The sequence below is a fragment of the Giraffa tippelskirchi genome, chromosome 10, assembly GCF_054371585.1.
Source record: "Giraffa tippelskirchi isolate mGirTip1 chromosome 10, T2T-mGirTip1v1.2.pri, whole genome shotgun sequence".
Classification (NCBI taxonomy): domain Eukaryota; kingdom Metazoa; phylum Chordata; class Mammalia; order Artiodactyla; family Giraffidae; genus Giraffa; species Giraffa tippelskirchi.
In genome coordinates, this window is record NC_137284.1 from 25,839,245 (window position 1) to 25,863,258 (window position 24,014).

The following is a 24,014-nucleotide window of genomic DNA, read 5'->3' on the forward strand; positions in this document are numbered from 1 at the left end:
ATCACAATGGTTAGATAGGTAGGAAGTCTAATTCTACAACCTGACTTGCTGAGAATGAGTCAGTTTTTCCTTCTCTTCCCTAACACTTCACAGATTTACCTGAAGTAATAGAGGTTGTCACAGGGAATGAAAAAGCATAAAGAATAACGGAAAGTGTCCAGGAGAAGTATTCTGGTATCCATTAAATGTGGGGACCTAATGTCATTCCACCATATTCTCCATGAAATAAGATTTTCCAAAAAATATCTCTTCAGTGAATAAGGAGGCAAACATATAAGCTAAATTTATATGTATGTCTGTTTTGTGGGGAGAAAGGGGACTCTAAACCAGTTGTTTTCAGCATCACAGGCATTTTTAATTTCTTTCTGTTTACTCAGGACTTTGAATGATTCTTTTCCCTCTCTAGCAAATGACTTGGCATCTCAAATTTATGGATTTTTTTTTCCTAATAAAGCAGCCATCTCAGCCACCAGTCACTTACACAAAACTAATTATATTATTGCTTGGCAAATTGATAGTTGCTATAATAAAGAGGATAATTAAGTTCCAACTGCTGTCCAGTTATTGGAGGTCTGGTGTCTAACCTTTAGCATGTGACAAAAAAAGAGAACTCAGAGACTAGTGATCGTGTGGTGATGTGGTGATATGATTCCAGAAATGCAAGCTAAGAACCTTGTTTGAGTCAGTTTTACAGTCCTGAAGGAACAGAGGACAATACTCAAGTGACTCTTAGCTATTCCTTGGTCAATCTGACCATGAGGTAGCTTTTTTGAGCAATTAATTAACAGTCTAAGGAGATATCAAAGTCAGCTGTTGCCTGGATCTCAAGCATCAGGAAAATACTGGGGTTGGTTCCAGATAATTCAGTCTTATTGGGAATCATGAAAAGGAACAGTTGGTAAGGGAGAGTTCAAAACACATGTATTATCCAAGGAACAGGGAATTTGGGAAAACTGAACATTTCCAGTCTGATGTCCTGGCTGAGAGGCCCATATACATGCTTAGTCGCTCAGTCATGTCCAACTGTTTGTGACCCTTTGGGCAATAGCCTGCCAGGCTCCTCTGTCCATGGGAATTTTCAAGGAAGAATACTGGAGTGGGTTGCCATTTCCTCGTCCAGGGAATCTTCTCAACCCAGGGATTGAACCCGCATCTCATGTGTCTCCTGCATTGCAGGCAAATTCTTTACCCACAGAGCCATTGGGGAAGCCCTCAATTTCGGGCTGTGGAAGCAGAGCCTGCCATTACTTGCTGTGTGACCTGAGATAAGCCACTCTCTCCCTAAGGCTTAATACCTCTTCTGAGAATTGTGGTGATACTGATATCAACCTCAGAGGATGTCATGAGGATTTAGCAAAAGTATATATAAGATGATTAAAATAAAACCTAGTACTTGTTCATCACTCAATATGCGTGAGTGGTTAATAAATAATGACACAACTGTTATATCAACAACTAGTGCCATTTTCCATAAAAAGCTCATTTCAGGCTTTTCAGAAGATGGGCAAGGTGAATATGCCATTCTTTGTATTTAGAATGACAAACGTGTGTGTGTGTGTGTGGTGAAGGAGAGAGGAAGTGCTTGTAGACATTTTAAACACATCCTCTGACTACCATCCAGTCACCTGCCCATGCTGAATTAAGAGGCTTTGCAGAAAGGCTCTGCTGGACCTTTATACCTGGCTCAAGCTCATATGTATCTGCACGTGCATTGCATGACTCCAGGGTCCATGAGTTCACACAGACCATGACGAGAATATGGTGTCCCTGGTTGATACCCTAGAATAACCACAGTTAGAAACAGGCTCCCAGTCATTCAATGAGAATTGAGTAAGTTCTACCACATTTAGCTTCTCAGCTACATTTGGCATAGTCTATCATGCACTGCTTCTTGAAACAGAAGTCAAACAATTTGACTTCTGGGACATGTTATCTCTTGGCTTTCTTCCCCTCTCACTAATCACTCCTTCATCTCTACCCGGTTCCCCTTCATTATTATAATGTCATATTCTCAGACTTCCCAAAAGGCTCAGTTTTTGGGTCACTTTTCTATTTACATTCATTTCTTTGATGTTCTCACCCATTCCCATAAATTAAATCCATTCTCTGTCCTGATCATACCAAAATGTATATCTAACCCAGAACTCATTCCTGAATTCCAAGTTCTTACTCAAGTGCCCACTTCATATATCCACTTGGATGTTTAAAAGGCATTTGCAAAATTGCTAGCATGACAAGTCATTTCAGTTGTGTCTGACTCTGTGCGACTGTCTGGACTGTAGCCCATCAGGGATTCCCCAGGCGTGAATACTGGAGTGTGTTGACATGCCCTCCTCCAGGGGACCTTCCTGACCCAGGGATCTAACCCACATCTCTTATGTCTCCTGCATTGGCAGGTGGGTTCCTTACCACTAGTGCCACCTAAGAAGCCCAAATCTAAACTTCTGACTATTCCTGCCAGCCTGAACCTGCTTATTCTGTTCCTACTACAATTTTCTCTGAGTGCCAACTATTTCTCCTTTCTGAGGCTGCGAACAAGTCTATGACTCTCTTTTGTGCCAATCTGCACATGACTAATCTATGGAGAAATGCTATCAGTTCTACCTTCAAGATAAAAATGAATCAAACAACTTCTCACCACCTCCACTGCTTCTGCCCAAGTCCAAGTCATCTACAGTTTATTTGTGGATTATTGTAATAGCCTTCTATCTATAGATTTCACTGACCATCTCCTGTGTGTTCTCAACCCAGCTGTTTCAGTGCTCATTCCAAAATGTAAAATCAGATCTTGCCACTCTTTCTCTTTAATTCCTCCAACAGTTCCTCATCACACTCAAAGTCAAGCACTTACAGTAGTTAGCAAGGCCCTAGTAATTCATTTCTTCTACTCCAACCTCTTCAACTTCATTGCAGCACTATCTACAATAGCCAGGAAGCAAACTAAATGTCCATCAACAGAGGAACACATTAATCTGTTTTAAATTCTTCATTCCACAGTATTTATCAGTGCCTGATTTGATAGATAGAGATACACATATACATAGCTTTATACATACATATTAATATTTGTTGTTGTTTAGTTGCTAAGTCGTATCCAACTCTTTGAGACCCTATGTACTGTAGTTTTTCTTTCTTTTGGTTGCTTTGGCTATTTGGGGCTTTCTGTGTTTCCATAAAAATTTAAAAAATTATCCTAGTTATGTGAAAAATGCCTTTGGTAATTTGGTCGAGATTGCATGGACTCTGTACATTGCCTTGGGTAGGATAATCATTCTGACCATATGGATTCTTCCAACCCAAGAACATGGTATATCTTTCCATTTGCGTAATTTTTTATTTCCTTCATCAGTGTCTTATAGTTTTCAGAGTACATGTCCTTTGCCTTCTTAGGCAGGTTTATTCCTAGGTATTTTATTCTTTTTGATATAATGGTAAATGAGATTGTTTCCTAAATATCTCTTTCTGATCTTCCATTGCTACTGTCTGTTAATAGAAATGCAATAGGTTTCCATGTAATAATTTTGTATCCTGCAACTTTCCTGAATTCATTGATGAGCTCTAGCAGTTTTCTGATAGCATCTTTGGGATTTTTATGCATAGTATCATGTCATTTGCAAACAGTGACACTTCCTCTTTTCCAATTTGGATTCCTTTTGCTTCTTTTTCTTCTCTTGTTGCCATGTCTAGGACTTCCAAAACATTGAGACTTGCTACACAGGTATAGAATGGTAGGTAGGTGCAAGGAATAGAGAGGGGAGGGAGAGCTGAGAAGACAGACTGAGGCCACATGGTGGTCAAATAAGCTTGACTCTATAAATGCCATGCTGAAGGAGAGGCTTTTTTCACTTTTGCTAAATCTCAAGACCTTTAGTGCTACTTTGGTATTCCATTCACTTTTTTTAGATATTAACATTTCTGTTATTTTCATGCCTAGATCCAAGCCATTTTTCAGGTTCTTTTATTCTAAGGGAAAAAATTAACAATTTTTTTGTTAATACATGTGACATTCACAGATAGACTTCAGTAAGGCCAAAACCCAATTCTAATGTACAGACACATTGTGAGAAAAGATTGAAAAAAATAAAAATATATCACTATTACCCATTCCAAGTTGTAATTCTTTTCAGAGAAGAGGAAATATACATACTTACATTTACACTCTGAGAGTGTTTTATTTATGTAATAAAAATCCCAGGTGAGGAGACTACAATGCAATTTTAAAGTATTGAAGGGGAGTTAAATTTACATGGTGTAAATTACATCTAAGGAAAAGAGAAGCGTTAGATTCATATAACAGTTTTCCTTTGCATTACCATGAAAATGAGGAAAACAATGACAATGCTTAGAAAATTCTGGATAGCCAATGATTCTTTTTCATAAAGATGAATGTTCCATGATATTGCTGTGATTAATCAAATAGATAATACTCTATTTGCATTTGTCTGGTAGGGCACTGGAATTTTTTTAGTAGATGTTTGTACAGATAGGAACATGAAGTAGCCAGCAGCACTGCCTCCTTCCCTTGAGTCCACAAACAACCACAGAGAGAACAGTCAGAAACTGGAAGAGATCAGAGAAAGCAAATGAGGTCTGTGCTGAGAATGCACAGTTGGCTTTAATGAAATTCTGGTCACGTAGTCCAAAGCTCCGACCTGCTTTGGTTTAATCAGCTTCCAAATATTTGAGTACAGCCATGTTGATCCAGGCCCCTCCATGCATAATTTATTCCTCCTAAATTAGATCTTGTTTATTTCCCTTTGTTTGACACATTATATTGAAAGCTGCAATGGTGAGACTACAGTGTTGCAACAGATTTATGGATGTATGTGTCTCTGTATGTAATTAGAGCATTTAGACACATAGCTCATGTTAAGGCATGCTATTTCCTCCTGGCACACGATGGATACAGAACAGGATTGGATTATAAGCAGGATTTCAGTTTCCTCTATTTTGGCAAATAATTTGGGCACTGTGTTGCTGAAAATGGGGCTTACCTGCCTTTAGTAGAATTGGATGGATCTTGAAGATCCCTCACTTAACAGCTTCCTAGGTTGTGAGCAAGATCTGCATGAATTCGTGAAGTCCTGCAGTGAGGATCCTGTGAGAGCTGCTCTTGACCAGCTCAGCAGTGTTAAAGATTCAAAACCTTTGGACTCTAAGCACTTTCTTTTCAGTGCATTCAAGAAAATTCTGAAAAAAAAAAAAAAGAGAGAAAATTCTGGCAAAAATACAATTGGTATCTCCCTGCTTTCTGTCCTCAGTTAAGGAAAGAACAAAATTCAAGAATGTAAGGGGCTAGAGGGACAAGCACTATGGGAAATCCTGAATCACACTGTCATTTTTATGCCACGTGAGACTAAAGTGACAGAAATCCCATAGCCGAACTCAGAGCAGGACCAGAGAAAATTCGTTTAATTTCACCACCTGGGAAGTAGGCCATAGAAATGGGATTTGTCTGAATTCTATCCATGACTTTTAGTATGATTAAAATACCATTAAAATAACAGCTTAGGAAAAATACGTTCAAATTTTTTTTCAAGAATGGCTTCGAAGTGGCAACATTATTTATGGAAAGCATTATGGCTCTCTATAACGTACGTACTTGGCCTCGTAGTTTTCTTTGCACATTCCTGATGTTGTAAAAGGAGAACCTGGTTTTCTGAGGTGAGGATATTTATAGTTTGGCATCATCAAAAAGTAATTCCTTGCTTATTTGGGACATGGAGCCCAGCTGGGTCTCCCTTGTGACTCATTCTATATTCACCCGAGCTCTCTGCCTGCCTGCCGGCGCAGCACTCTCATGAATCCTTAATTCCATTTGATCTCAGCAATGCCAGAGTCACTTTCTATCAACCCACCCACTCAGCTGGATTGCGCCAATGTCTTCTGTGTAAAGCATCACACTCCCATTCTAAGATTGATTAGGTGTTGGGCCACCATCACAAAGATGAAGGAGGTCAAAGTCAGCACCAGTGGTTTGCTTTTAAAACCCATCAGCAGCATCATCTCTTCTGATTTCCAGAGCTGACAATAGTGACATTTTCTGGAATTTACCTACATAAACCCTGTGCTTTGTTGAATCAGTCATATCGACACTTCATCACTAACGATGCAATGAAATATCAGCGATGTGTTACTCTCACCCTCTATCTGCATAGCTCAACAATTGAAACCAAGATGACATGATGAGGTCAGACCAGACTGATATACAGCCAACCCTGTATCATGGCACCTTTCTCATTCTCCTGCTTTGTTCTTCTCTGGGGTGATAAGGCAGGCATGGCTGGAGTGCTGGCTAGATGTCCGATAGGAAGTGCAACTCTAGACTCTAGCGACTGCAAGGCAGGCAGCCTAGATATTCTCAGAGGTCAGAAGCAGAGAGACTCAGAGAGCAAACTCAAAATACACCCTTATGTCCACAGACAAGAGCAGAACTAAAACCTTGTGACCAAGCTAGAGGCTGAGGTGTAATACAGGGATGTAGACTCAGCAGAAGAGCAAGGGCAAGGGCGTGGAAGCTGTACTTAAGAAGACAGTTCCCAAGAACTGGGCTGGCACAATGGTGGTTTTTTTTTTTTAAGAATCATGAAGTAGAGGGTTGGCAAAGTCTCAAGTATTGAAAAGACGGAAAATTTATTTAGAGAGTATTGGATTATCTGAGCTCTCCCTCATGGACATTGAAGAGTTGAAGCTAGAAATAGTCAAATGTGGTCCCTGCCATAAGAGGTTCATCATTGGCAAGAGGAGACAGGAATATAAATAAAAACTTAAATGCTCACAGGATTGCTGAAAAGTAATATTCTCATTCTACCAGGAGGGTAGTAATAGTAACCAGCATTTACTGAAAACTCACCATATACCAGGTACTATTTTTGATACTTTATATATATCAACTCTTGATTTTACTGCTCAGTTTTTACAGAACAAAGAAATAGAGGCTAACAAAGGTTAACCAATAATCACCTAAGGCTGCAAAGCTAATTAGTGGTTAAGTTTGCTTCTGACTTACAGCTTGACCATTACACTAGTCTGTTCTGGGAGACACATTTAAAAAAATAAAAACAAAAACTTTGAAATATGGGGAACTTATCAGCAGAGTGCCAAGAACAGTGTGGAGGCTGGAATCCATGAGTTCTGAGCCAAGTTCCTCTTGTCCCTTTCCAATGAGTCTGTTGAGATTCAACATCAGGGCTCGAGTGAGAGGCACACAGTGTGGTTTCAGGTATGGATGAGAAGTGGGGCAGTCGTGGACTGTTTTGCTTGGAGTAGAAGGAAGAACGCTTTGTCTGTGAATTCTTGAACCACTTACTCTGTTCTGAACGCTAGTTTCCTCTGACAGCAGATTGAAAATCTTGGAGTAACCAAGAAACCCTGGATAGGCCTGCCATTGGACAACAAAAACAAAAATAAAAGCATCTAACAAATGGTTAATTTTAAGGAAAAAAAAAAAACTCATAGGACTCTTCACACACTTTAAAGATTGTCATGTGGAAGAGTAAAAAAAAAAGATACAATTTGCTCCATACATCTCTAAAGGGTGCAGTTGGGACCAATGATGGGAAATTATAGAAGGTGATCGCAGCTTGATAGCTAATTTTTCCCAGCAACTTAAGTTAGCAAAGTGGGATGTCGTCGCTAGAGTCATTTACATAGATATTGTGTCATTTTTTGGTGACAGTAGTATCAGTAGCTTTCAAATTTGAAGGTTCAAGAGACTCTTGTACTGCTTGCTGAAAATGTTTATAGCTGGGCTTGGCATCCAGAGGTTCTGATTCAGTAGGTCAGTGGCCGGTGCCAGGAATCTCTTGTTTTTGATAAGTAAACTAGAAGATTCTGGTGCAGGTGAGAAAATATTAATCTGAAAACTACAAACAGGGTTTCTACTTTTAGAGAAGTTAGAGTACATGACTAGTTTACCCTCCAGCTCTGTGTCCAGACCTTGTTGATCTATCTCTACCCAAGAGTTCCTATTTTTCATAGTCTTTAACACATAATTTGATAGATGTTGCTATTTTGTCTTCCTCTTCTAATTAATTCCCTCTTCAAATCAATATTTTCTGAGCATCTACTATGTGCCAGGTGCTGCTATTGGCACTAAGGAGAGATAGTAGAACAAAGTAGAACCTGTCATAGTGCCGCAGCTATCTAATGAAGGGAGAAAAGGAAGCAAAGTAAGTTATTTTATAAATGTTTCCTCTATACAGCATCACATGAGCTCTTGTGAGGAATGGCTCTGGCTTATTTATCAACTCATACAATGTCTAGAATAATGCTATGCAAAACTAGGTACTCAAAAATATATTTTAAAGACTCAATGATACATTAAAAAAGGAATAGATTTGAAGAAAAACTATAAAAACCTATTTTTCTACTGCAAATAGAGATAATCTCACTGGTTTAACTGAGGATTTTTTGTGCTTTATATGGATAATATTTGTAAGGCAGTGGATTTTTATTGGCTTTAATAGAAAGTGTATCCAGAAAAAGTGACACAAGCTTCTCAGGATTTGGAAGGTCTCAAATACCTTTGGAAGGCATTTGGGAGAAAATAAAGATGATGAGGGGACAGGACATGTCATGGTCTAGGACAGGGGTCAGCAAAATTTTTTATATACATAAAAGATCAGATAATTAAATATTTTCAGTTTTTTGGGGTCTTGAGGTCTCTATCACAACTACTCAGTTATGCCATGGTAACGTGAATGACACTACAGGCAATATGTAAATGAATGAACATGTTCTAAGACAATTTCTTATATAAAAAAGTGATAGACTAGACAGAGCCCTCAGACCACAATTTGCTGGCCCTTCATTTAGGAGAAACAGCTAAAAGAACATGCATGTTTAGTTTAGAGAAGCCAGAAGAAGAACGCCATATCTATTTTCAAAAATTGTAATGAATTTCATACAAAAGAGGAATTTGACCTATGCCATATGACCAGAGGATCTAAAACCAAGGAGTGGAAGCTTTGTGGCAGCATATTTTTTCAGGTAAAAGAATATTAAGGGGGAAAAGCTGAGGTGGGAGGAATTGGGAGTTTGGGATTGACACCTATATATTATTGATTTTGTTGTTGATTGTCAGTTGCTCAGTCGTATCCAACTTTTTGCAACCCCATGGACTGCAGCATGCCAGGCTTCTCTGTCCTGGCTATTATACTACTGATACTATGTATAAAATGCAGCTTCCCAGGGGACTCAGTGGGTAAAGAATCTGCCTGCAGTGCAGTAGGACAGGAGGCACGGGTTTGATTCTTGGGTCAGGAAGATCCTCTGCAGGAGGGCACGGCAACTCACTCCAGTCTTCTTGTCTGGAGAATTCCGTAGACAAGGGGAGTGTGGCAGGCTACAGTCCATAGGGTTGCGAAGAGTTGGACATGACTGAAAGGACCGAGCACACACACACATAAAATAGATAAATAATGGGAGCATGCTGTATCTCACAGGGAACTCTACTTAATGCTCTGGGGTGTCCTAAATGGGAAGGAAATCCAAATGGGAGGGGATATATGTATATGTATCACTGATTCATTTTGCTCATTTTTCTGTACAGAGAAAACTAACACAACATTGTAAAGCAATTATACTCCAGAAAAATAAATTAAAATTTTTTTTAAAAAATGAAAGAATAACTTTTTAATAGAATTCTCTATGGTAGTAACTTATATAATGAGTTTTCCATTGCTGGAAGTGTTCAAGAAAATATCAGATTCCCACTTAGGAATGTTCCAGAGCAGACAAGAGACTCTGGTGAACAATTTGAATAAATGTCCTTTAAGTTCCTTTCAACCAGCAGATTCCAGAGCAGGGCACAAAATAAGCTCAGGTTGACGTAAAGGCACAATTAAATGAGAGCCTAGTGATTGCACAGGTTAAATTTCATCTATGACAAATCAATTACTGGATGAAAAGACAACTCTGCTAAATCTTAGGTACACATAGTAATAAGTAGGTTTAATATAACCAAAAGTTAGAAATGAGTTAAATATCAGATTTGGCTTCTGTGAGCCTGATTTATGGAAGACTTTAAGAGCATATATGATAAAGTTAATCCCATAAACTACATAAAATAGATAAGCAACAAGGATTTACTAGATAGCATTGTGAATTTTACCCAATATCTTGTAATAAGTTGTAATGGGATGTAATCTGAAAAAAAAAAAAAAAGAAACCAACCCAAATCACCATGCTGTACACCTGAAATTAGCACAATATTGTAAATCAACTATACTTCAATAAGAGAAAGTAGTGTATCTGGCAAATTCGTTGGTCATTTGAAAACTGAGATGTCTCCAAGTTACACAGATTAAAAAGAGCCCCTCCTCCTTCCTCCTTTATAAAATTCAAGGAATTTTACATTTCTGAGTCTCTTTTAGGGTTTTTTAAATATATATATAAAGATTTTATATATATGTATATATATATATATAATCCTTTTTTGTGCCTTCTGCTGTTTTACATTTATAAAGCTGTAAATGCTAAAAACAACAGCACTCCAAGATGGATGTGTAGACCCATAAAATTAATAAACACAGTGATTTATTCAGAATCTATTGCCCCACTGATGAAAATGAGAAACAGACAATGTCTGAAGGATGAACATGACAGGGAACTAAAGGGCTTAAAATGTGTGGCTGTCCTTACCATGTTACCCATATGTGCCCAAGAAGCAACTCCTCAATCAGTCTGAGCTTCGTCTCCTCCTCCTGATGGAGGGTCGGGAGGGGTGAGTGATTCCAATCAGTATCCAGTTGTTAGAGTAACAGCCATGTCGGTTCTGGATGGCCGACTGGGCGAAAACATGTTTGTTCTACTTAATGTGACACTGTCCTGTCAAATTAACAGCCACGGTGGCAGGAGCAAGCTTGCTTAATGGGTTGGAGTCAGTTCCTGGGAGAATTTATCATCAACATGCAACCAAGAGGAACCCCAAACCTCATTACCAGGTTTATTTGTAGATAATAACCAAAGGTATGCTGTGTAGTTACAGCAGGATTTGTTTACTCTTTAGCCACTTGGTTTCATGTTCTTTATCAAATGCTGCCCCTTTAACTCCCACAGGCTCTGCAGGTTCATTCTTGGTCTGTGATTAAACATACCTGGTCAAGCAGAATTATTTAAGGACCTGTGCTGAGATGATTTAGCAAGATACAATGATGATAGGAAAAAACAAGCATTCAAAGAGGAGGGCAGGGGAAGAAGGGAAATACCCAGAGTTGTTTTAACCTTGCACTTCATTGTGAAGATTTTATCTTTTTATTTTATTTTGATGTGGACCATTTTTAAAATCTTTATTGAATTTGTTACAATACTCTTGCTGTTTGTGTTCTGATTTTTTGGCCACAAAGCATGTGGGAATCTTAGCTCCCTGACCAGGGATTGAACCCACATCCTGCCCTGTGTTGGAAGGCAAAGTCTTAACCACTGGACTGCCAGGGAAGTCCCTGTGAAAACTTGAAATGCACAATTCCTTCTCAGGTGAGCTGCTGTGCTTAAGATGAGGACTACAAACTGTTTGCCATGTTCCTCCCACAGCTAGGTTGTGTTTGGCCTACAGGGTATGAACAAGAAATAATGAAATGTTCTCTATCATTCAGATATAAGAAAATTTCACTTACAGTTTTGGATATCTTATTTGAGTTAAGAAAAAAGACACACAGACTTGTTGGCAGCATAAGGCTGCTTTTTCACATAACAGTAGTTAGAGCTGTGCAATTGCCTGTCTCCCTTAGGTGGGCTGAGTACTCTCTGTGGTGCCTCCTGAGCCTGCTTTACTCATTTAGATGAACTATTACATGAAGTTTTGCACCCCTGATGTAAAAATAAGATCTTGATTTTCATCATCATGTTTATGGATGGAAGATAAATTATTATGGTTTTGCCATTCATGGATATTGTGAAGACCCTCTTTGCTTCTCCCTTTCTCCCTCCCGCCATTCTGCCTCCTAGTGGCTTAAACTCGTGGAAGTCAGATAATAATGGAACCTGGGAGAGGCCAGCCCTTCACAGGAGAACAGGAGAATGGCAAGGAGAAGGTCTGAGGGCAAACCGATTTAGAAACAACAGATCTCGGGGCTTAGAAAACATGGCTTCTGTCTAATTGACTCTGTGATCTTGCAGAAGTGCTTGAATCAACCTGGTCCTCAGAGTTTTCCATCTGTACAATAAACACCAAGGAAACCAGAATTGAAAGAGACGTGTGTACCCCAATGTTCATCGCAGCACTGTTTACAATAGCCAGGACATGGAAGCAACCTAGATGTCCATCAGCAGATGAATGGATAAGGAAGCTGTGGTACATATACATAATGGAATATTACTCAGCCATTAAAAAAAAATACATTTGAATCGGTTCGACTGAGATGGATGAAACTGGAGCCCATTATACAGAGTGAAGTAAGCCAGAAAGAAAAACAACAATACAGTATACTAATGCATATATATGGAATTTGAAAGATGGTAACGATAACCCTATATGAGAGACAGAATAAGAGACACAGATGCATAGAACAATTTTATGGACTCTGAGGGAGAAGGTGAGGGTGGGACGTTCTGGGAGAATAGCATTGAAACATGTATATTATCATATGTGAAACAGAACACCATTCCTTGTTCGATGCATGAGACAAGGGCTCAGGGCCGGGGCAATGGGATGACCCAGAGGGATGGGATGGGGAGGGAGGTGGGTGGGGGGTCCAGGAAGGGGAACACATGTAAACCCATGGCTGATTCATGTCAATGTATGGCAAAAACTATTACAATATTGTAAACTAATTAGCCCCAACTAAAATAAATGAAAAAAAAAAAAATCCCTATCAAGAGCCAAAAAAAAAAAAAAAACTTGGGCTAGGTGGTCCTTAAAGGCCCTTCAGGGCTTATCTGGTGGGTCAGATGATAAAGAATCTGCCTGCTACGCAGGAGACTCAGTTTCGATCCCTGGGTCAGGAAGATCCCCTGGAGAAGGGCATAGCAACCCACTCCAGTATTCTTGCCTGGAGAATTCCATGAGCTGACAGGCTACAGCCCTTGGCATCGCAAAAAAAAAGCAGACATGACTGAGTTATTCACACTTTCAAAGGCCCTTAAATTCATGATTCTGTGGTGGAGGGGGTGATACAGCCTTGATTTCCTTGTCTGTTGATACCTATTCAGACTCTCGTGGGACATGTGTGCGTCCACCTTGAGCGACTGAAAGGTAGCCAAGTAGCTTACTGTAGTGAGACAGAGATGTTTTAAGGAGACAGAGAATATAGCTTGCCAGATATAAAATCTGACAGCAACAATGAAAACAATTCTAGGAAGTTTTATTTAAAAAATAAAACTTAAAAATTTGAAGGAAATACACAAATGGCCACTTTAATTAGAGAACTCCTTGTAAGAGAATAATTCAACAGTGCCGTCCTGGCCTTTGGGCTGGCTTTAGGGGTAAAGAACTCAAACTGAGTTGATATTACTTTCAGTTCAGTTCAGTTCAGTTCAGTTGCTCAGTCGTGTCCGACTCTCTGCAACCCCATGAATCGCAGCACGCCAGGCCTCCCTGTCCATCACCAACTCCCGGAGTCCACCCATACCCATGTCCATCAAGTTGGTGATGCCATCTAGCCATCTCATCCTCTGTCATCTCCTTCTTCTTCTGCCCTCAATCCTTCACAGCATCAGGGTGTTTTCAAATAAGTCAGCTCTTCTCATGAGGTAGCCAAAGTATTGGAGTTTCAGCTTCAACATCAGTCCTTCCAGTGAACACCCAGGACTGATCTCCTTTAGGATGGACTGGTTGGATCTCCTTGCAGTCCAAGGAACTCTCAAGACTCTTCTCCAACACCATAGTTCAAAAGCATCAATTCTTCAGTGCTCAGCTTTCTTCTCAGTTCAACTCTCACATCTATACATGACTACTGGACTTTAGCTGCTTTTATACTCCTCAGGAAGCTAAGGATATCCTTCCAAGAGAAAAATCAAACTAACAACAACATACTATTTTCTTTGTTTAGATCACAAATGATTTTCCCAGAATGATTTCACAAATTTCAGAAGGAATTCTGGAGATGGATTCAACATGAGATCCAAACCTGCAGTTCCATATGACTCATGAATTCATTTCTGTTTGCTTGTGAACTGACTGTTGATGTTTAAATAGAGATGTTTGATGACGAATTTGTTTCTCATTGTATAATGGCAACTACATAATGAATCAGGGAAAATGGCAACAGCTTTTATATCTTCATTTGCTTAAAACAGATAAAAATCTTTTCATTCCATATCAAAAAACTCAATAATGACAAAAAATCTAAACCTGCAATTCCAAGGACTTTTAAAAGTCCTTTTAAATTTGTAAGGGTACAATGATATTTTAAATAAAAGTGAATACACAATTTAAAATATATCCATTATAGAGCCAACTGAGACTTCAATAATTTAGTAATTTTTATCACTGAAAAGGGGAACATGTAGAAACAGATCCAGAGTCTTTTATTTTTACCTCATTTGGAACAAAAGAGAGACTAAGGTTGCTTACTGGCAGATAATGATAGTCTGGACACTGACATTCTTCCAGACATTAAGTCATTTGCTATTTCTCTTTGACAGGTATAAAGCTTCAGAAATTAATTGTGCGAGCTAGTCCTGATTATCCGAAGATCACCCAGCAGCTGCAAGAACATTCTGTTAAAAGCTTGATAATGAATCAAGTTTGCTTGTTAAAATGTCCAACAAATAGTAAGATAAACATGGTAATATATTCCACTTTGAATATAAAAATACAGCTGACTTTAAAGCTATTGATGAAGAAAAAAGAGAAAGTAAAATATTAGAGTCTGCAAGAGAACTTGGTTTTAATTAATGGGCTATATTTTTGATAAATCTTGGTTAAGCAAAGAGTTGAAAGAGAGAAATACTAGAGCAAGAAAAGTTTTTACTTAGGTGGAAAATAAAGTACCTTTTCTTATATATGTAGCTTTGCTGTTGAAAATCTTCCTAAAGGAATGATCCTCCTGCCTTAAATTCAAACTTGTCTTTTATTGGGTACACAGCATGTTCTGACCATGAAGGTAGGAGGCCAAAAAGATTACCCTAAATAAATTGCCCACCTCCCCACCCTTGTTCTCAAGGAATTCTTAGATTCAATGAGTAGAGTATACCAACATAAGTTAGTAGTTTAAAATATATTTATTTCCAGAACCCTTCACAAACATCATTTTGGGTTTCAGTTTTCATTGTCTTGAGCTTGAAATGGACGTCATGAAGAATTAGAAAGGATCACTGGATTTGGAGGGAATGGTCTTGACGAGGAAATGAAATGAAATAATATGTACAAATGCTCTCAGCATAATGTATGCTACTTTACAAATGTCTACAACATACATATCTCTTTATTGTATTAAAGATATATAGCAAACATTATTTTATTGATTAACTTCCTGGTAAGAGCTTGCAGTTAGGGAGAGTGTTGGACATCACCAATTCTTTTGCTATTTAACCTAACATTTATCATCTATTTATCAGAATAAGATTGAGCCATTTAAACTGAGTCATCTAAACCAGGTTGCTCAGGGAACAAACAGGAAGGACTGTAAAATCAAATTTTGGGTACCAGGAACTGATTTTTTAAAGAAGCTAATATTTGAAAAATAATGTGAAAGAGGGTATTTTTTTTTAAACAAATGTTTGCAATTTATAGCAGTTGCTCTAATGTAATGAATGAAGATTGGTTCGGAAACTCAGCAGTCAAACTTCTAAGATAAGTAGTAAATTTCAGTTATTTAAAAACCAGAAGAAAATCCTTCCTTTATGTAAAATTTTGTCACAGGTTACTGGAATGAGCTCACATAGTATGCATTCTATATGATATAATTACTTAAAAATGAAATCTCAGCATTTCTATCAGTTCTGCATTAAGGAACCATTGAATTATCAAAAATGTACTGAGCTCCTTTATATTGATAGAGGTGTCAGGTGATGAGGGAATACAAAAGAGATTTAGAAGTTGTTTTACTCCACCAGGAACTCACAATCTTAGGGAAGATAGGTTTGAAATATTAGGTGTGAAAAGGAATAAGTACAAGTAAGTGTTACAATGATGATATAAGGTAGGGAACAACAATTTTTATAGTATGCTAAGGATTTAGAGTCAACATTATGCTTATTCAACAGACTATGAAGATAAGCTCTATCTCCTTCTCCACTCAGGTCTAAGTATTTTAAAATTACCTTACAGAATTGTTTGTATCCTCAGAAATTTGGACTTTTGGATATTGATTTTCTCTTTTCCTTTTTCATTGGTTTTTAATTTATTCTTTAAAACCACAGCTTCTCTGCCTATATCCCTATTTATGGGCATTTATAACACTAACAAGGCTGCATATTCCCCAGTGCCCCATCATTTTTGTTGTTGTATATATACATATATAGCATCAGTTCGGTTCAGTTCAGTCGTTCAGTTGTGTCCGACTCTTTGCGACCCCATGAATTGCAGCACACCAGGCCTCTGTGTCCATCACCAACTCCCGGAGTCTACCCAAACCCATGTCCATCGAGTCGGTGATGCCATCCAACCATCTCATCCTCTGTCGTCCCCTTCTCCTCCAGCCCCCAATCCTACCCAGCATTAGGGTCTTTTCCAATGAGTCAACTCTTCGCATGAGGTGGCCAAAGTATTGGAGTTTCAGCTTCAACATCAGTCCTTCCTATAGCATACATATATATGACTTCTCATTGGCACAGTGGTAAAGAATCCACGTGCCAATGCAGGAGATGCAGGATATGTGGATTTAATCCCTGGGTCAGGAAGATCCCCTGGAGTAGGAAATGGTAAACTGCTCTAGTATTCTTGCTTAGAAAATTTCATTGACAGAGAAACTTGGCTGGCTACAGTACATGGGGCCACAAAGAGTTGGACACGGCTGAACCAACTGAACATAAATAGATATAAATATCATAATACTTATTGTCTATCTTTCCCCCGTAATTAAAGTTTCACAAGAGGATGGCTCTTGTATTATTGAATGATTTATCTTTACTCAGAAAAAGAGAATAATTGGTGATCCTATAAAATTTTGATGAATTAGTGACTGAACCTAAAGCATTGTATCATTCTCTCTTATAAAATCTCTTTACTTCATGGGAATGAAAATTTCTCTGAGTTATTATAAACTGAGATTTTTGTTTTATTCCCTATTTTCTCTTACATGATCAGAAGGCTCTAATTACTAGAAGAAAGTTTCTAAAGAGTAGCAATTTTTATCAGTCTTGAGAACTTTTGAAATAGCCCTTGAAGAATGAATAAAATGAGAAGTAAATCAATTATTTATAAAGAAATTGTGGGGAAGCAGTATAAGGAACAGGAATAGTAGCCTGGCAGGATAAAATTGCATGGGGTGTACTAAGAAGGGGCTCCTCAGTGGCGCAGTGGTAAAGACTGCCTGCAATGCAGACGTGGGTTTGATCCCCATGTGGGGGAGATCCCCTGGAAGAGGAAATGGCAACCCACTCCAGTATTCTTGCTTGGAGACTCCCATGGACAGAGGAGCCTGGGGGGTTATAGTCCATAGGGTCGCAAAAAGTTGGACATGACTGAAGTGACTTAGCAGCAGCAGCAGCAGTATTAAGATATAAAAGTGGTCTGGTGTGGCAGGGCTAGTTTGTGTGGTGACCAGGGCAGAGAGGCTGGAAGGGAAATAGTGATGTTGACCTTCTCTAAGGAGTCTTTTTCAGTTATTTCTACCATTCTGATGGTTTGGTTACAAGTTTATTCAACTTAGCCTAGTTACAAGTTGTTTTATATTAATTTATATTATGTATATTCCTATTTCTTCATACTTAGTATATTTTGTTTTTTTGACTAGTTTGCAAGCTCTTTGGTGGCAATGAATAACAGTTTTACTATGTGTTAGAAAGGAACTTAAATGAACTGGGTATAAGATAAGCTTCCTAAAACAGGGACCTTATCCATTAACAGATGAATGGATAAAGATGTGGTACACACACACACACACACACACACACTCACTCACACAATGGACTACTACTCAGCCTTAAAAAAGAACAGAATTTTACCATCTATAGCAAGATAGATACACTTGGAGGACATTATATTAAGTGAAATAAGTCAGATAAAGGAAGAAAAATTCTGAAAGATAGCCCTTATACGTGAAATATACAAGATATAACAAACTGGTGAACATAACAGAAATGAAGCAGACTCACAGATATAGAGAACAAACTGCTTTACCAATGGAGAGAGGGAGAGGGACAATATTGGGGTGAAAGAGTAAGAGGTATCAACTACTGGGTGTAAGACAGACTCAAGGATGTATTGTACAACACACAGAATATAGCCAAGATTTTGTAACAGCTATAAATAGACTATAACATTTAAAAATTACATAAAATTATTCTAAAACAAAAACCTTAAAGTAAAAAATTTTCAAAAGCTAGAGCTTTGAATGGCTTTTTCACTTGGTACAGCTGGGAAGCACACATTAATATTTGGTAAAAATAATTGAAAGAGGGAATGACTCAGAAAATCTGCTCCGTTGTTGTTGTTCAGTTGTTTTTCAATCAGGCTTCCCCTTTGCTCATTATATGATCTTGGAAGAGAGTCACCGAATTCCTTTTAGGCCTTTATTTCCTCATCAGTCAACAGCGGGGATGCTGAGACTGAAGCATTGCTGGGAAGCTTAAGTGAGATGATACAATTTGGGAAATAAAAATACTTTACAAATGGATATTATGGAGCTGGACATTATTTGTACACCTGGAGCAAAGATGGGAACAGGAACAAGATAAGACTGTCAGTTTGGTCTGCAAAAGGGAAAACCTAACCCTGACATTTTTTGGCCTACATTGAAGATTTCAAGCTGCCTAAACACTACTTTTTTTTCTCAAAAGTTTCACATTTCACAGAAAGAATGGAGAATCAGCTGAATAAACAGCAACAGAGATCCAAGCCCAAAGACTTCTAAGATTTCAAGATGTTGTGGTCATATTGGGGAGTTGGAATCCGCCTCTCAGTAAGCGGATATCTCTGGGATTCGTAACCTATGTCAGGTTACTCTTCTCTTCTTCCCACTGTCACCTGAAAGGGAATGAAGATATTTTCTTGACTTGATGTAGTAAAAAAAAGGTTACAGCATCAGAGCATGGGACACTTGGCTTATAATTCCAGCTCTTCACTAATTACAGAAGTAAACTTAGATTAACTCCTGTATCTGTTTTTCCTTTGTAAAATTAAAGAACTGTATGAGATAAATTCTGAGGTTCTTCTATTCTCTAAAATTTTATAATCGCTAAGCATCCCAGGTGGCTCTAGTGGTAAAGAACCAGCCTGCCAATGCAGAAGATGTAAGAGACATGGGTTCAATCCCTGGGTCAGGAAGATCCCCTAAAGGAGGACATGGAGTCCACGACAGTATTCTTGCTTGGAGAATCTCATGAACAGAGGAACCTGGTGGGCTACAGTCCATGGGGCCGTAAAGAGTCGGACATGACTGAAGTGACTTAGCAGGCAACCATCCAGAGGAAAGGTAGTAAATTTGAATTCCAGGCAACTTTCCATGATCACTCAGCCTCATTCTACCAATATCTGTCCCCTTCACACATATTCTATGAAATACTTTTATTTTGGTTTTGAAAGGCTTACTTTGGGGGTCATTTTGTTGGCTAAGTTGGGTCATGTCCTGTTGTCCAGCAGGATGATAATAATAAGAGCTACTACTAGGCTTCTCCCCTGTGGTTCAGCAGTAAAGAATCTGCCTGCAATGCATGAGACACAGGACATAAGAGTTTGATTCCTGGATTGGGAAGATCCCCTGGAGAAGGAAATGGCAACCCACTCCAGTATCCTTGCCTGGAAAATTCCATGGAGAGAGGATCCTGGCAGGCTACAGTCCATGGGGTCACACTGAGTCGGACATGGCTGAGCTACTGAGCACACACATACTTTAATACTACGTGCAAGGCGCTATTCTAAGAAGTTTAATATATTAACTCATTCAGTCCTCCTATCAGCTCTATGAGGTAGATGTTATTGTGATACTTATGAGTAAAACTGAGGCAAAATGAGGCTATGTAATTTGTCCAAAGTCATACTACTATTAAGTGCCAGAGTAGCAATTCAGATCCAGGCCATTTTATAACCCCACATATGTGTGTTAAACTAATCAACTATACTGAATATGGAGGATCAGAGGAAAGCTAGGAAGAAAAGATCTACAGCTAGAAAGCAGGGTACCAGGGTCCAAGAACATTGTATCAGGTACCCAGGTCAGGTAAGCTATTCAAATAAACGAGAACAACCAAAAGCCTGAGTTCTATTCCATAGACCAATTTGCTCTCAAAATTTTGTCTTTGGGATTGCCTGCCAAAAATGTGACTTTAAATATAAAACCAGCAAAATGAAATCATTTCTTGGAGAACATTTCTGTGGTTCACTGTGGAATGCCAAGTTAAGAATATCTGTCTTGCATTTTCAAGCACATGTGCTGTAGTAATTTCATGGGGTAATGAGTTGGCTTCCACTAAAGATATTTTATTTTAACAGGGGCTGGGACTGGAGAAACATTATGTGGCAGGCAGTGAAATATCTTACTTGTGCAGATTACTTTAGCTAATCACCTACAGGTGAATTTTCTAGGAACTCTGGTTTTAACTCTTTGACTACTATGGATTTCAATGTATTTTAGCTGAAGACTTGGATATGATGGCAAGGCACCCAGTGGTGAGGAATGGAGGAGTTTGGGGTATGAAGGAACTGATCAGAGAGTAATGGAAGAAATATGGGATTTCCTTCTCAGTTTTAAAACGTAAGTGGTACTTGAAGTCTATTAACTGGATTTGGCAAAAAAAAAAAAAAAAATGGAAATCGATATGTGATAATAGCTAATAGTTTATAAAGCTAGCGTAGTCTCCACTTCCCAGTTTATCACCATGGCAGACATTGCTAGTTAACAACCCAACATCCACCCTCTCTTTCAGAAGACAAATTTTCTACTAAATATTCTATTCCCCAGATTATCTTGTAACTAGTGGTAACCATATGAAAGTGTTCTTACCAAAGAGATATAGGAGGGAATCTGCTGGGAATTTCTGGGAAGAAAGCTCCTACTCAATCCCCCTAAATGGTGGCCAAAAGATTCTGCAGCCATCTTGTAACTATGAAACCAGAGAAATGAGCTATGATGGCGGCACAGAGAGACAGATTCCTGATTCCCTCTGAAGCTGATACAACTACCCTGAGTGCATAGGCAGAACATTCTTGTTTTCTGAAAAAAAGAATTGTATCTTTTGACTTGCAAGCAGTTGCCTAATTCTGAGGCTGAGGAAAATACTGTGTTTTTCCTCTTACTCTGTTCTCTCCAGTGGGCCCAAATCTGGGGCTGACATGTTCCCACATGAAGTCTGTGCCCAAGGGGGATGAGATTGCTTGTCATTCCTTTCATTAAGTATCTGTTATTCTTGAACAGAGGAAACTATTCTTCATATTCTATGAGAAAGAAAAGGAGTTGGCAAAAATTTATTGAATTTCAACATAATAAGCATAAGAGTCAGCAGAGCAACAATAATGTAATATACTTTCTACCAAGAAGGGCAAAGGAACAGGAAAGAGCTGTGTGCCTGATTTTTGCCCCATAAGTATGGGGAATGTCACCCATGAGATACGGAGACCCTTCTGATAGGGAAAAATCGGCCCAAGACTGTGGCAGCATTTATGATAATGATAAGCAGGTGAGTGTTCTGGGACTGAACATGAGATATTTGGTCCATGAGTGCCGTTAAGGAAACCTGAAAGAAATGTAAAGGAAGAAATCAAATTATGAGAATTGAATGAGCATGGTTCATATAGTTCATCTGATGTTAGAGAGAAGAGACAAGCTTGAGGCTGAAAGCTTTCATGTTAAGGATAGCAGATTAAAAAGATCTTTGATGCCATCATTACATTGAAACTAACTGGCCTTGGGCTTCCCTTTGTATGAGCCAAATAAATCCTTTCCTTTTTAAAGCTATGGTTTGTTGGATTTTCTATTTACACTGAACCCATTTCACCCTGACACATTCCTTCTTCTCTTTCAGTAAGCCCACTGAGTGAGTGTTCTGTGTATAGTTGATAAGGCAAAGAAGGTATTGGGGGACAAACCTTGTGATAGAGGAGTTTGATTACAATTGTTTTGGCTTCTATAATCTCTATTTTGTGCTTATGATTATTTGTTTTTGTGTTCAGAAATTTTTAGGCTAATTATATTCTTATGAGTTCCATGAATACCAGTTTCTTTACAACTGGAGTTGGGTTGAGCTCTTTCAAGACAGCTTGATTTTTCAAAGACAGTTTGAGGAATGCAGGATGGAATGCAGAGAAGAAAGACGGGGAAGTAAAGAAAAACAGTAGATGAGCACCTAAGGTGTGCCTCTTCATGGTACAAGTCATTATGTCATCTTGTTTATTCCTCAGAAATGTTTCTCAGGTATATTTTGTTAAAATGATTTTATAAAATCAGAAACCTGAAACTCAAAGGTGGTAAAATATCTAGCTAACGAGTGACAGAACCAGATTTTTAATCTAACTATTGTGACTTAGAGTCTAGATTTTCTGTGACCTTTGCCCAGGAAGAAGACATCACCCTTGGTATCCTGGACAGTTATCAAACCTGTCTGGTGCCCTGAATGGAGACATTGCCTCTATCTTCCAAGGGGATCTGTTATACAACATTCTTGAAAAGAAAATGTGGAACTAGGGCAGCCAATACCTTTGCTTGCAAACAGTGGAAAAATAAGAGCAGCCCATGGAGAAATATCTCCCAATAGCTTTAGCCTCTGTCATCCTCTTCCCCATCTCTCTGAACCCCTCACCACAGTTCCACCCCTGTGTTGGTTTAGTCACTAAGTCATGTCTGACTCTTGCAACCCCATGGACTGTAGCCCACTAGGCTCCTCTGTCCATGGGATTTCCCAGGCAATAATACTGAAGTGGGCTGCCATTTCCTCCTTCAGGAGACTTTTCTGACCCAGGGATAGAACCTGGGGCTCCCGTATTGCAGGCCGATTCTTTCCCAACTGAGTCACTTTCTTTATTTTGGAGTTTTCATCTTTTTAATTCCCTCCCATAATAGAAGAAATCATTTAAAAACTCATTATAGACAAAAAATATTTAGAATTATCCCAGAGTTTTCATGTGATCTTTTCAGGCAACAAGAGTATAAGAATTAATCCATTAGCTCATTTATTTATTCAGTGTTTATTGTATGACAACTAAGTGCTTTCACTTCACAGAGAGTAGACTTTAGTAAGTAAACAGATTAGGCATTCAGATACTAATAAGCGTAAAGTAAAAAAAGCTATGGTTTTTCCAGTAGTCATGTATGGATGTGAGAGCTGGCTGAGCTCTGAAAGAAGGCTGAGCACTGAAGAACTGATGCTTTCCACCTGTGGTGCTGGAGAAGGCTCTTGAGAGTCCCTCGGACAGCAAGGAGATCAAACCAGTCAATCCTAAAGGAAGTCAACCTTGAATATTCACTGGAAGGACTGATGCTGAAGCTGAATCTCCAATACTTTGGCACCTGATGTGAAGAGGCAACTCATTAGAAAAGACTCTGATGCTGGGAAAGAGTGAAGACAAAGGAGAAGAGGGCAGCAGAGGATGAGAGAGTTAGACAGCATTACCACTGAGCCAGCTGGGAAACCCCATGTATATGTATATGTGTTAGTTGCTCAGTTGTGCCCAACTCTTTGTGACTCTATGGACTGTAGCCCACCAGGCTCCTCTGTCCATGGGATTCTCCAGGCAAGAATACAGGAGTGGGTTGCCATTTCCTTCTGTGTATATGTATAAATGTAGGAGAAAGCAATGGCACCCCACTCCAGTACTCTTGCCTGGAAAATCCCATGGATGGAGGAGCCTGGTAGGCTACAGTCCATGGGGTCGCTAAGAGTCGAACACGACTGACCAACTTCACTTTCACTTTTCCCTTTCATGCACTGGAGAAGGAAATGGCAACCCACTCCAGTATTCTTTCCTGGAGAATCCC

The 24,014-nt window shown here is 38.9% G+C and overlaps 1 long non-coding RNA gene across 1 annotated transcript in view; it reads right to left on the reverse strand.

The window, feature by feature from the left end:
* Window positions 1–3,123: 3,123 nt before the first annotated feature.
* Window positions 3,124–24,014, reverse strand: part of LOC145523466 (uncharacterized) — a 35,315-nt gene continuing 14,424 nt past the window's right edge. Inside the window, exons 3-4 of the long non-coding RNA XR_014066588.1 lie at window positions 4,995–5,190; window positions 3,124–3,963 (exon numbers count right to left, since the gene is read on the reverse strand). This is a non-coding gene — a long non-coding RNA (uncharacterized LOC145523466). The remainder of the gene's footprint in view (window positions 3,964–4,994; window positions 5,191–24,014) is intronic.